At 41.0% G+C, this 13,369-nt stretch overlaps 1 long non-coding RNA gene across 1 annotated transcript in view; it reads right to left on the bottom strand.

The window, feature by feature from the left end:
• LOC137616671 (uncharacterized) overlaps positions 1 to 11,640 on the bottom strand; it is a 52,192-nt gene extending 40,552 nt beyond the window's left edge. The window contains exon 1 of the long non-coding RNA XR_011039469.1: positions 11,581 to 11,640. This is a non-coding gene — a long non-coding RNA (uncharacterized lncRNA). The remainder of the gene's footprint in view (positions 1 to 11,580) is intronic.
• Positions 11,641 to 13,369: the final 1,729 nt, after the last annotated feature.

Below are 13,369 nucleotides of genomic sequence, written 5' to 3'. Positions count from 1 at the left end.
CGTAACGATAGAGCGCATGTTGAACGTCCTGAACGTCAACAACTGCGTAGTCTAAAAAACTAAACGTTAGTTCATCTTTGAAAACAGTACGAAGACTATCAAAGAAATTCTTTCATAAAACATTAAATTTAAAAAGTTTTAAATTCTTTAAAGGCTAAATACGATATAACGGGCTCAACGTTGATTAACTTCGGTTCCAAGTTAGGACCGACTACTATCAGGAAATGTCGCATATAAACAAAACATAAAAATTTATTTTTATATGTTTATAATAAATGGAAAGTTAATCGAAGAGGCCTAATAAAGGCGGAGAGATATAAAATATATAGATCTATAACGTGTTAAGCAAAATTACTAAAAACCTAAACACACTTCCGTCTAAGGGAAGGGTCGGCCATTTAAAAGTGAAAGAGAGTCCATACTCTCTTTGTCACCATAATTAAATCTATCCAAAACGAGTTCAAGTTTTGAGATGAAGATAAAACACCTGCATAGCGAAAGCTCAAAACTAGAATAGTGTACTTCACCAAATAGTTGTGAAAACAAATCCAGTTAGTAACAGCGTATTAGTAGGTCTTGCCGGTAGCCCGACAGAGAGAAAATTGGTTCTTTGTTTACTTGGAGTACTAAGTACCTGCTCGACAGATGGCGCTGTTGATGTACACCCCCACCTGCATCGCGATCGCTGGCGTATTTTGACCGTAGGTTTTTCTGTCGAGCAACAGAGTTGCAGCTTATATGATCACCGGCTAAGTTTAATATTGAAAATATAATTTTTAAATATTAAACTTAGCCGGTGAATATATAAATAGCTGATTCACACCCATGGTGGTGGGTAGAGACCAGTATTAAAACAATAAAGGCGTATATGCTCAAGAGTTTTCGATAAATATTCAAAAAACAAACTTAAGTATAGGTACCTGGTAAGGAAGCTGACTCTGATGATTACTCTGCCTCATTAGTCCGCTATCCTCACGAAGCCCAGCGATCCTCTTAGGATGCTGAGAGACTCCCAGGAGCTGCTATATCCAGGGTGAACACCCCTATAACAGGACCTCATCAATACCCTTAATCTGGGCGCTCTCAAGAAACAATATTTTGACCACCCGCCAAATCAAAAAGATTGCGAAAGACTTCTTAGTCTCCCGTACAACTCAAAACAAGATTAAAAATTTCAAGAGTAGATTAAAAGGATATTGGGATTAAGGGAATGTAGTGGTAGAACCTTCACCCACTACTGCACTCGCTGCTACGAATGGTCCCAATGTGTAGCAGTCCTCATAAAGAGTCTGGACATCTTTCAAGTAATATGAAGCGAACACCGACTTGCTTCTCCAAAAGGTAGCGTCCATAATACTTTTAAGGGATCTATTTTGCTTAAACGCTACCGAAGTTGCTATCACTCTAACTTCATGAGCCTTGACTTTAAGTAAATTACGATCCTTCTCACTTAAATGAGTGTGTGCCTCCCGAATCAAAAGTCTAATAAAATAAGACAACGCATTCTTAGACATGGGCAAAGAGGGCTTTTTAACGGAGCACCATAAAGCCTCTGAACAACCTCGTAGCGGTTTAGTTCTGGATACATAAAATTTAAGAGCTCTAACGGGGCACAGCACTCTTTCAACTTCATTCCCCACAATCTCAGAAAGACTGGGGATTTCAAATGATTTAGGCCAAGGACGAGACGGAAGTTCATTCTTGGCCAAAAAACCAAGTTGAAGAGAACATACTGCTTTATTAGCGGAGAAGCCGATGTTCTTGCTAAAAGCATGTATCTCACTAACCCTTTTCGCCGAAGCCAAGCTCACCAAAAAAGTGTCTTGAGGGTAAGATCCTTCAGGGAGGCTCAATTGAACAGTTCAAACCTGTCTGACATAAGGAATTGTAGGACCATGTCGAAATATGACGCTCCTTGGAAGTCTCGAAAGACTTAAGCAGGTCTTGAAGATCTTTGTTATTAGAAAGATCCAAACCTCTATGCCTGAAAACAGAAGCTAACATGCTTCTGTAGCCTTTAATGGTGGATGCAGAGAGGGAGCGACCGTTTCTCAGATAAAGCAGAAAATCTGCAATCTGCGCTACAGAGGCACTGGAAGAGGAAATAGAGGACTTACACCAGTCTCTAAATACCTCCCATTTCGACTGATAGATCCTGATGGTAGAGGATCTTCTAGCCCTCGCGATCGCTCTAGCTGCCTCCTTCGAAAACCCTCTAGCTCTAGAGAGTCTTTCGATAGTCTAAAGCAGAGGTGGGCAAACTACGGCCCGAGGGCCGCACCAATGGAATTCATGCGGCCCTCCAAATATTGGATATTAAATGTCCAAAAGGATTTGATAACCAGTATTTTAAAATTGGAATGTAAGTAATCGGAAATTTGTTCTCGCTCACTCTATTTCTTTCCCTGCCCTTTTGTTACGGACAAAAGGGCTTTTCTCTTGCCTGACCTCTTCTTTATCTCTTTCTCTCTGCTTTTTTATCTCTGTCTCTCTATCTTGCATTTTTTCTCTATTTTATTTGCATCCTTTCTCACTCATTATTTTTTTTCAACCAGACGGAAATAGATTTTTTCATGATTTTAATTTTCTTATTCTATTTTATTTATTCATTTTTTAATCTATAATTGGCCATCGTTGAATAAAGATGCAGTTCGGCATCTGGGATGGGCGTATGCGTGAGTGAAGCGTGTATCGGACACGTTTGCTACCAGTGGCCAGTGAGATTAAATTTCGATAGTGTACAAAACGTTTTGGTCACCTTGTAACTTTGTTACCGCGTCAACGAGTTTATTGCCTTATATTCAATCATTTCAGTGTCCTGGCAGATTCCAGAGAAAGAAGACGTTGGACATTTTATTTCAGCACAGCTTTTACTATCTTTCAAACTTTACCCAAAATGAATGATTCGAAGCCTTCTAAAAAACGAAAAATTGAAGACGAATGCAGAGTATTTAACAAAGAGTGGACTGAAAGGTATTTCTTTACTGACGTCGGAGTTGAACCTGTATGTTTGATTTGTCATGATACAGTTGCTGTTTTCAAGGAATACAATTTGAAACGGCACTTTCAAACCAAGCACACCAACTTTGGAAGCAATTTATCAAAGCAAGAACTGCAAAAGAAGGCAACTGATCTGATGAAAAGTTTGAAGAAACAACAAAATGTGTTTGAAAAAACTTCATCTTTACAAAGGAATGCAACAAAGGCAAGTTTTGTATTGGCAAATAAAATTGCAAAACAAAATAAGTCGTTTGCAGAAGCAGAATTTATTAAAGATTGCATGGTTGATGCTGTCAGTGTTGTGTGTCCTGAAGTCATATCTAAAGTGGAAGCCATATCTCTGTCACGAAGAACTATTGTTCGTCGCATAGATGCAATTGCAATGAATATTCAAGATCAGGTGTTAACAGCCAGTGTTAGTTTTCAGTGGTTTTCTATTGCTTTAGATGAGAGTAATGACATTCAGGATACTGCCCAGGTACTCATTTATATCAGAGGAATTGACGAAAACTTCGAAATTACAGAGGAATTGTTATCTATGGAGTCTCTCAAAGACACTGTTACTGGAAAATATTTATACAATAGTGTCATTAACAGTCTAATCAGGTCTAGATTAAGCCTGGATAAATTGGCAAGTATTACAACTGATGGTGCTCCTTCACTCATAGGTAAACACTGTGGCCTTGTGACCTTGATGAATGATAAAATCAAAGAAGATTTTCCATCGCACAGTGTGTTGTCTTTTCACTGCATCATACATCAAGAAAGCCTCTGTAGATCATCTTTTAAACTCAAACACGTTATGGATCCAGTGGTGCGTGCAGTGAACTTAATAAGAGCACGGGGACTTTTCAAGGGAAATGGAGTGTGACGAATGGGTTTGTGATTTTGCATTTGCTGTGGACATTATGCAAAAGCTGAATGAGTTAAACACAAAACTACAAGGCAAAGGTTTATTTGCACATGAATTGTATGTGGAAGTGAAAGCATTACAATTGAAACTTCAACTTTTTTCCAAGCAGCTTAAAGAGCAAAACTTTGTTCATTTTCCTCTGTTGAAAACACGAACTGTTACACAAGCACTATCAGACAAATACAGTTACCAGTTGACGGCTCTAAGAGATGAATTTATCAGAAGATTTGCCGATTTCAAGGCAATTGAAGGGCAGTTTGATTTGTGACGTTGAAACAGCTGCTGAAGAACTGCAGGTAGAACTGATTGATTTGCAAGCCGACAACTCTTTAAAGAGGCTCTTTGAAAATAAACCACTGGTCGAGTTTTATGCATCTCTGCACTCAGAAAAGTTTATAAATCTGAAAAATTTTGCAAGAAAGATGTTTGTGATATTTGCATCAACTTACATATGTGAGCAGACTTTTTCTATATTGAAAGTTAACAAGTCAAAGAACAGGTCACTTCTCACAGACTCGAATCTTCAGTCAGTGTTAAGAATCAGTACAAGCCACTTGACACCTAATTTTAACAAACTGGTAAATGATTGCAGTCAATTGCATCATTCTCACCGAGTCATTTTGATACTTCTGTTGCTCAGTTGCTGAGCTACTTTGCTTGTCTAATAAATGTTTATGTTTCATGTGAAGTTACTGCTTTAAAATATCAATACAAATATTTCTTGTCTTTAAATTGAGTTACTTTGTTTTCAAGCAAATATGCTTCATGTGAAGTTTTTCCCTAAATATATAAAATATGTCTTTTTGGATTTAATTTATATGTTTACCTTGAACTTCTACTGCAAATTATTGATTAATAAAAATATATTATTTTTCTATTTCTTAAACAGAGTTACTTTGCTTTTTTTTTTTTTTTAAATTGTTTTTCTAAATAAATGCGTTTCATGGGAATCCTCTAGTCTACAGTACTTTAAAATGCTAATAAATTAAAAATTATTGCATTTTCAGTTTGAAAACAATATATTTTGGCCATTGTAGATATCAATTATACTGGAAAATATACTATGCGGCCCAGTGAAATTTTATTTTTTTTAATGTGGCCCTTACACTGAAAAGTTTGCCCACCCCTGGTCTAAAGGCAGTTAGACGAAGCGCGGGGAGGCTTTGATAAAATCTCTTTACGTGAGGCTGTCGCAAGAGATCCATCCGCAATGGCAGACTTCTTGCAACGTCTACCAGCCATAGAAGTACCTCTGTGAACCACTCTCTCGCGGGCCAGAGGGGAGCAATCAACGTCAACCTGGTCCCTTCGTGAGAGGCGAACTTCTGCAGCACCTTGTTTAGGATCTTGAAAGGTGGAAAGGCATAAACGTCCAGGTGAGACCAGTCCAGAAGAAAAGCGTCTATGTGGGCCGCCTCTGGATCTGGGACCGGAGAGCAATAAGTCGGGAGCCTTTTTGTCAACGAGGTCGCAAAGAGATCGATGGTGGGTTGACCCCAAGTCATCCAAAGTCTCTCGCACACATCCTTGTGGAGCGTCCACTCCGTAGGAATCACCTGACCTCTTCGACTGAGACAGTCCGCCAAGACATTCAACTCCCCTTGGACGAACCTCGTCAAAAGAGAGATGTTTCGATCTTTTGACCAAATGAGAAGGTCCCTTGCGATGACGAAAAGAGAGTGGGAGTGAGTGCCTCCTTGCTTCGAGATGTAAGCCAAGGCCGTGGTATTGTCTGCATTCACCTCCACCACCTTGTTTCGAATCAGACTCTCGAAACTCCTTAGCGCTAGATGGACTGCTAACAGCTCTTTGCAGTTTATGTGAAGACTCCTCTGGTCTGCGGACCAAAGACCAGAGCATTCCAGATTGTCCAGAGTCGCCCCCCAACCCAAATCCGATGCGTCTGAAAACAACACATGGTTTGGGTTCTTGACTGCCAGAGAAAGACCTTCCCAAAGTCTTATATTGCTGTCCCACCAAGCTAGACAAGTCTTGACTGGATCGGAGATTGGGATCGAGACCGTCTCTAAAGTCTTCTCCTTGTTCCAATGGATTTCTAGGTCGAACTGGAGAGGGCGCAGGTTGAGTCTCCCTAGAGAGATAAACTGTTCCAGAGACGAAAGAGTACACAGGAGGCTCATCCAATCTCTCACAGAGCAACGGTTTTTCTCTTGCACGAGACGGACTTTGAGCAAAGCCTGCTCAATCCTGTTGGCAGACGGAAAAGCCTGAAAAACTCAACTCTGTATCTCCGTCCCCAAATAGAGAATGGTCTGGGATGGAGTCAGTTGCGACTTCTCCATGTTCACCAAGAGGCCTAACTCTTTCGCAAGATCCAAAGTCCACTGTAGGTCCTGCAGACAGCGATGACGGGACGACGCTCTGAGTAACCAGTCGTCCAAATACAGGGAGGCTCTGATCCCCGATAAATGTAGGAACTTCGCTACATTCCGCATGAGCCTCGTAAAAACAAGAGGAGCAGGGCTGAGGCCGAAGCACAGTGTTCGGAATTGATACACCACCTTCCTGTACATAAACCTCAGATAATGTTGAGAGTTTGGATGTATCGGAATGTGGAAGTACGCATCCTGCAAGTCGAGAGAGACCATCCAGTCGCCCTCTCTGACTGCTGCCAAAACGGATTTGGTGGTCTCCATCGTGAACTTTGTTTTTACAACAAACACGTTGAGAGCACTTACATCCAGCACTGGCCTCCAACCTCCTGTGTTCTTCGGAACCAGGAAGAGACGGTTGTAAAAACCTGGGGATTGAAGGTCCGAGACTTTCACCACCGCCCCCTTTTCTAACAACAGACACACCTGAAGATGTAACGCCTGTCTCTTTGTCTCCTCTCGATACCTGGGAGAGAGGTCTATCGGAACTTACACCAGAGGAGGTCTTCGTACAAAAGGAATTTTGTAACCCTCCTTCAGCAACAAAACAGACTCCCGGTCTGCACCCCTCTTCTCCCAGGCCTGCCAGAAGTTGGTCAATCTGGCACCTACTGCTGTCTGAGGACGTGGGCAGTCAGACTCTGCCACGTGAGGATTTAGATCCTCTCTTCTTGCCTCGCTTGCTATCGGCACGAGAGCCTCCCCTACTGGGAGCTCTGCCATGAAAAGGCGGGATAAACCTTGCCGCTGGCGTGTCAAACTTAGGTCTGCTGACATGAGAAGACGAAGGTAAAGCCTTACGAGCAGACGTGGCCATTAAATCATGAGTGTCCTTCTGGACAAGAGACGCCGCGATATCTCTATTAAGCTGTTGAGGGAACAAAGCAGAAGACAAGGGTGCAAAGAGAAGTTCTGACCTCTGACAAGGAGTGACCCCTGCAGAAAGAAAAGAACACAGTCTCTCTCTCTTCTTAAGAACCCCTGCTGTGAACGTAGCAGCTAGTTCATTAGAGCCATCCCTTATTGCCTTGTCCATGCAAGACATTATCTGAATAGAGACATCCCTGTCCGCTGACGAGACTTTCCTACTCAAGGCTCCCAGGGACCAATCCAAAAAATTGAAAACCTCGAAGGCACGGAAAATTCCTTTAAGGAGATAATCCAGATCTGTAGAGGACCAGCAAACCTTCGAGCGTCTCATGGCCAGACGACGAGGAGAGTCTACAAGGCTTGAGAAGTCTCCCTGGGCAGAGGCAGGCACCCCCAAGCCGAGAACTTCTCCCGTGTCATACCAGACGCTCGCACGAGAAGCCAATTTGAAAGGGGGAAAGGCAAAAGAGGACTTCCCTAAATTCCTCCTGGACATCAACCAGTCTCCCAACAAACGCAAAGCTCTCTTAGAAGAGCGAGGGAGCACCAACTTCGTGAACGACGGAGTCGAGGAAGTCAGGCCCAGCGTGAATTCAGATGGAGGAGAACGAGGAGCAGCAGAAACAAAATGATCGGGAAACAGATTCTTAAAGATCAGCATTATCTTTTTAAAGTCAAGGGATCGCTGAGCAACCCTAGGCTCCTCTCCATCCGAAAGAGTCCCCAAAGGAACATCAGCAGGAAGGGGATCAACAACTTCCTCATCCAAAGGAACATCATCCGACAAAGGCAAAGTCCCGCGACACGGAGAAGCATGCCGAGGAGGCAACGATTGACAGGCTATATCAATATGCGAAGGAGCCGCAGCAAAAGCAGAGGTAACGACGTCACGTCGAGACTGCAAAGACAAAGTCTTGAGGCTGAACAACAACAACAGACTGTGGCGACTGACGTTCGACATCACGTCGGGACTGCACAGACTGCAGGTCTTGAGGTTGAAAAACAACACCCGACCGCGGCGACTGTCGTTCGACGTCACGTCGGGACAACGGAGTCAGCCGAAGATCGTCACGTCGGGACTGCGGTGACTGCTGCTGAACGTCACGCTGTGACTGCGGAAAATGACGTTCAACGTCACGTGACTGACGAGGAACACGATCAGAGTCACGTTTAACAGCACCGATAACATTAGCGCTAACGTCAAAATGACGAGACAAATCTCGCTTAGGCGGTTGAAGACCTGAGTCACGCTTGCCGGACTGGCGAACCGCAAGCAGAGGATCTTTACGAACCTGGTCATGCTCATAAACTTCCATTAAGGACTAAAGTTTCAACTGCATGTCTTGTAAGACACTCCACTTGGGGTCAACGGGAGTCGAAACGGGCCGTGACGTCGGCAACGTCTGTGCATGCAAGTCATCGCACCGAACGAGACCCTCGGACTCAGCGTCACGTTTATGCTTAACAGGCGAACAGCCATCCGATGACTGAATACGGTCAGAGCTGTCCCAATGACTACAGCCAGGACGCTGGACCTGTCCTGAAGGGACTGACATGCGTTTTAAGGGTCTTGAAACCTTACGTCAAGGTTTCTTATGAGGCAAATCATCGGAAGACGAGGAGAAATTAGTTTCTCCCGTCTTATGGTAAGGACGTGCTGGAGGAGCAACGTCTGATACCTTTGAGGGAACGTCTGTACGTTGGTTTACACCTCTCACTCCCTTAAGTCCTACGACATTCCTTCTCCCTGGTGCAGGGGAGCTTGAAAGAGGTCTCGGACTAGGTAAGCGACAAGCACGAACAGACGAACCCTCCGTCGCAACACAAAACACATTAGTCGCACTTTCCACTTTTCCACTTTGACTTTCCACTTTACCACTTTGACCCTTTAAAAGCTTAACGTCGGACATAAGCTGGTTCCTGTCCGATGCCAAGGTTTCGACCTTCTCACCCAACACTTGAATAGCCAATAACATTTCACGCATTGAAGGTTCATGAGTGCCAATAGGGGGTTCTGAAACTACCACTACAGGAGAAGGATTAGGTTCAGGGGCATGGGAAGAGGAAAAATCTATAGATCTATTAGAGCTTCTTCTCACCCTATCTCTTTCGAGTTTCCGAGTATATTTCTCATACTCCAACCACTCGAATTCCGATAAAACCACACATTCCTCACACCGATCTCCTAATTGACAGGATTTACCCCGGCAATTAGCACAAACAGTATGAGGATCGATAGAAGCTTTCGGAAGACGTTTGTTACAGTCTTTCGCACATTTACGATAGACAGGAGAAGGGTCAGCCATTATGAAAATCCAAAGAAAATCCAAAGGAAAGCCAAGTTCATCAACAAAAATCAAAAAAGGGTTTCAAGAGTTTTATTGAAGCAAAAAACCAACACAGCGAAAGCAATAAAACCAAAACCAAGTACTTCACCAATCGGTAGAAACTTGAGGTCAAGTGCGAGCGGAACCAATGTTGTCTGGACCACCGACAGAGAAGAACTGGTTTGGTTGAGAAGTATATGCGGTATCTGGCCGATAGTCGGCGCTGGTGGGCACACCCGACAACCTTCATGGCGATCGCTCGCGAGTTTTTGGAATCTGTCGACCGTCGGAGACGTCAGCTATTTATATATTCACCGGCTAAGTTTAATATTTAAAAACCATGTATATTGGGGCAAACCACCCATTCAAGTTTTTCCATCCCCCTCCCATGTAATAACTGCCTTTCCCTACCCTACCACTTATCTCAATTACAGGAATGTGTAGCCTACTACCCTTAACCTAACCAAGGATGCAGGATCATAACCTAACCTAGAGCGCAGGACCATTACCTAGCCTATGCAGACTAGGATGCCCAGCCCACCTAATGTGACTTCCAGAGCTGTAGATGGAATCAATTTAGGATAATAGCCTACTGCTTGCCAATACATAGGAGCTTGATGTTTTTCTTTTATCGCGAGTGAAGAGAGCGCATGCCGAAGCAAGAACCATTAGATTTTATTAAAAAATATACCTGGATTAATTATCTAAGGAATAATAATCAACCAATGATGTTAGCACGCGGCATTACCCCTTGCCAGTACATAGAAGCTTGATGTTTTTCTTTTTTCCCCCGAGCGAGGCGAATGCACGGTAGAGCAAAGACCATTGTATTTAAGATATAACATTTTGAACAGAAAAAATGTTTTCTTGTAGTAAATAATGTGATTTCACCGAATTTGACTTCATTTCAATTATAATAAAACCAGATTTAGTGATTCTGTAGTAGGGAAGCAAGTAGTTGAACGGGTTGTTCTATTTGTTTGCCATTGAAGTGAAGGTCAAATTTGGTTAAATCATGTTATTTACTGGGTTTTATTATAGTTACGGACGGAGAGAGCTTTCCTACTAAAAAAACCCGTTTTCTTCAAAAATAAAACTTATTTCAAGGTAAGTAAATACTTAGTGAAATATATATACATATATATATATCTACCTACATCCGTCAAAAAAAAGGGCAATCCCCAGTGGGAACCAAAGGTTTGGGGAGGGGAAAACACACTTAGGAAAACGGTACTGTATACATAGGTAAAACAAACCTTTTCTTCTCTATACATTAATTTCTTGGACATATAATAAAACCATGGAAAACTGCACAAATGACTGGAAGGTTTGTGACCTGGGAAGGGGGTCCGGGAGCTTGCCCCCCGCCTAGGGGTTGTAACCTGGGAAGGGGTTCTGGGAGCTTGGCCCGGGCTAGGGGTTTTGACCTAGGAACTACTAGGTTAGGTAGGTTTGCTAGGTTCTGTACCCTTTCACAAATCTCAAAATTGTTAAATAATCATGTTTGGCCTATTTTCAGCCATTTAGGCCCTAAACGATCCATATATTTTTCCAACTGGTTATCTTCTACTTAATTTGCATTTCTGACCAGTATTACTCCTGTAAATCACTCGTTTATAATATTTCCCCACCCAAAAAGCCCAGGTTTCCCACAGGGGTCCAACATAATTGTCTATATAAGGGGGCCCACAAACTCATGAAAGGGTTGTTTGCCCCAAAAATCATGGTTAGAAATACATAGAACACAAGATAGCGAGGAGGAAAAATATATGGTTCATATATTTGGCTAGAAATGAGACTCGTATATTTACTGAAGAATCCTCTAAATTCTGAAAGATCTAGTCTATTGAAACTAACATTCGTCATAAACTAGACTTAGACGTGGGTAACAAATATGATCTGCACCTTCCAGGTTATGCCATTGGTAAAATGTCTTGGGGCCCCATGAATGCAGACTCAAAATAGGGTGGGCTATCCAACATTGCAAACTACAAACTTATCTATCAATTTCTATTTGAAAAAATTTCTAAAGATATTCTAATATACCTGACCTAGTATATAAATAACAGGTACCAACCTTTGGTCAAATTTTGAGTGTTTAATTTCGGAAAATGTCGTAACGTAACCACAGTTAAACTGTTCTTGTTTTCCAAAGTATCAGCTGGTAGTCAGTGTTGCCAGATGGCTTATTATAAAAAAAAATCCCCCAAAAGAACCCAAAAAAATCCCCGTTTCCTTAACTATATTTTATTTGGATCCTTAAGGCTTTACTAATATAGAAATTACTCACCGTACTTCAAAAGTGCAAGGAAACTAATTGCAACAATCTGAAGGTTTACTCATATTTGTTTATCATTTGCAGAAATTTGTACAGAATATCCCCATCAGACATACAAAATTCCCAGATCTAGGGATAAACTCCCAATTCTAGGGATAAATCTCCAAATCCGGCAACACTGCTGGTAGTGTAATGACACATCCGACTGCGGAACAATACATTTGGTAGGAATGTTGGAATGTGAAAATATTTATTTTTCTTAATAAATTATCATTTAACAGTATATTTTATTTTAATGTCATGTTGGGAAGATAAACAAAAGACGATATACTGAATGCATACTTAACTCTGTTAGTTTTACGATAAAATGGAGAAATAACATGAACTACTTTTCTGAGTCCCCCCCCCCCGACTTTGCAAGAAAATAAATGGATGTACACCATCATAAAAAATGCTTGCATTCATACGCTCTCATACACACGCAGATCATACATACAGACACACGGATACATATATATATATATATATATATATATATATATATATATATATATATATATATATATATATATATATATATATATATATACTTTTACCTGTCCACTGAAGGTAAAAGATACTGTACATACCTATCGATATTTATGTTGAACGGTAACAACATAATTTCCTATCTCTCCTACAATTCTCTCTCTCTCGAACTATTGCAAGATTCATAAGCAAAGTTTAAATAAGGAGGTTCATGATAACGGCATGCAAAGAGGTTCGGTGTCATCATTCCTGGTAAAAAAGTATGGTTTTGTGTTTTGTATTTTAGGTTACAAGAAGAAAGGAAATAAAATGAGTCTCTACAATTTCATGTGACTGTCTTGAGATAGTTCCCATATGTGCAATGATGTAGACGATACGTAAAGTTATTTTCAATATTTCTATAGAAGAGTATTATTGGTTTGACACTCACATATATAGGCTACACACACACACACACACACACACACACACATATATATATATATATATATATATATATATATATATATATATATATATATATATATATATGTGTGTGTGTGTGTGTGTGTGTGTGTGTGTGTGTGTGTGATTGAGTCGTGAAGAATCCTAGAAATATATTCGAAACTGTACATGAACAGGTAATGTTGAGAGTATGTACAACCTTTATCAGTTATGGTGGAAGCGTACGATTTATAATGTTGGAATATATACACACACACATATATATATATATATATATATATATATATATATATATATATATATATATATATATATATATATATATATATATATATTGTTAAACATAAGTATGAGACAAGGGCTTGTTATGTTCCCTTGACTGTTCAACATTTTTTACGGAAGGTCATAGAAAGATCACTATAGGCAATTTTTTTAATGAGGCGCATTTGCACTGACTCGCAGGAGTGCCCCTTTAGATCGGAAAAGTTTCCTAATCGCTGATTGGTTGGACAAAATAATTCGAACCAATCAGCGGTTAGGAAAATATTCCGAGATAAAAGGGCACCATTGCCAGTCGGTACAAATACACCTCTTTAAAAATAAAATTGAGTGTAGA

The sequence above is a fragment of the Palaemon carinicauda genome, chromosome 22 (assembly GCF_036898095.1).
Source record: "Palaemon carinicauda isolate YSFRI2023 chromosome 22, ASM3689809v2, whole genome shotgun sequence".
NCBI classification, from domain to species: Eukaryota; Metazoa; Arthropoda; class Malacostraca; order Decapoda; family Palaemonidae; genus Palaemon; species Palaemon carinicauda.
Note: the sequence above shows the minus strand (reverse complement) of the source record. Positions and strands in the feature narration are given on the sequence as shown.